At 42.9% G+C, this 1,421-nt stretch overlaps 1 pseudogene; it reads right to left on the bottom strand.

Annotated features, from left to right (window-relative positions):
* Positions 1-292: 292 nt before the first annotated feature.
* On the bottom strand, positions 293-855 carry LOC114701939 (annotated as a pseudogene).
* Between the last annotated feature and the right edge of the window lie 566 nt (positions 856-1,421).

Below are 1,421 nucleotides of genomic sequence, written 5' to 3'. Positions count from 1 at the left end.
GGATACTAAGAAGCCACTGTGTGTTTGCAGCTGTGTGAAAATGTATGAGCAATGCGTAGTAATGGAAGGTGGAGTGGCTGTAGTCTCACTTTCAGACCCTTTCCCCACTCTGTGCTCTTGTTCTGTCCTGTTGAGTTAGTCAGCAGGTAAATGTACAAAGATCTTAATATCAAAGAAACTTCCAAAAGTCAAAAATAGATTCAAGGTCATGGCTAGTTACCCCAGAGGCTGGGGGAGGGGAATTCTCAAAAGCCATATTTCACAAAATGGCAGGCACGAAATCTAGTCACATGTGTTTGCAGTAAAAAAAGAAACACTGATCTTAATAGAGACTGGTCTTCTTCATGATGCGCAGGAACTCTTGCTCATTGACCTCGCCATCTCCATCTCGATCAGCTTCATCAATCATTTCCTGCAGCTCCTCATCAGTCAAGTTCTCGCCTAGCTCCTTGGCCACACGCTTCAGATTTTTGAATGATATTTTCCCAGTTTCATCATCATCGAAGAGCTTGAAAGCTTTCAGGATTCCTTCTTTGGTGTCTTTCTCGGACATTTTCTGAGTCATCACTATCAAAAAGTCACTAAAGTTCATTTTTCCAGTCCCTTCCTTATCAGTTTCACTTATCATCTTCTTGATTTCTTCTTTCTTGGGTTCAAAGCCCAGAGTCCTCATTGCAACCTTTAGTTCCTCGATGTCTATAGTTTCAGCTCCATCAGCATTAAAAAGATCAAAAGCTTCCCGGGTCTCCTGTTCTGTTCTTCAGTCAACTCAGGCTCAGGGCTCATTCTTTTTCTCTGGCTACTCGATGTCAGGTTTGTCTTCTTAAAATTAGAGGCCATCGCCAAATGGACGCCTCTGCGACCTGTAGTTAAGGCAAGGAAGTACTCGCAGCCTCGGCGCCTTTCCCACTGCTCCGCGCACGCGCCACCGGCTTCCCATAGGTTTGCCCATTTGATGTTTCTAGAGACAGAGTGGGGGGGGGGGTGAGCTTGAAATTATGTGGGACATGAGGTGGCATCTGGCCCTCTCCCGTCCCTGCTGGTGACTGCTTCAGTTGGGCACTTGGTACGTGTCGTCAGTGTCAGGAAGAGAGATGAAAAGAATTCTGCAGCTGCTTAACCCTCTGGTAACATCTGGTGACAAGTGACATATTTCCAACTTCCAGAGTTAGTGTCAAATAGACAGTAGGCTGTAAAATAATCTGTTTAAGTAAAGATATAGCCTTAGATGGACTTTACCTTGAAAATGAGAAATATTAGGGTTTTGTTTTGTTTTGTTTTTTTAAATTTCCCTCCTGTTTGTTAATATTGTCTGTTCCTTAAATTACATGTAGAATTCTGAAAACACTAGATTCTGTTTCTGCTCTTTCTTAAGCTTGGATCAATTTTCTCCTGGGTGAAGTTTAAAATAATAAAAACTG

The sequence above is a fragment of the Peromyscus leucopus genome, chromosome 6 (genome assembly GCF_004664715.2).
Source record: "Peromyscus leucopus breed LL Stock chromosome 6, UCI_PerLeu_2.1, whole genome shotgun sequence".
NCBI lineage: Eukaryota > Metazoa > Chordata > Mammalia > Rodentia > Cricetidae > Peromyscus > Peromyscus leucopus.
The sequence above is the reverse complement of the archived record's forward strand: the minus strand, read 5'-3'. Positions and strand labels throughout refer to the sequence as shown.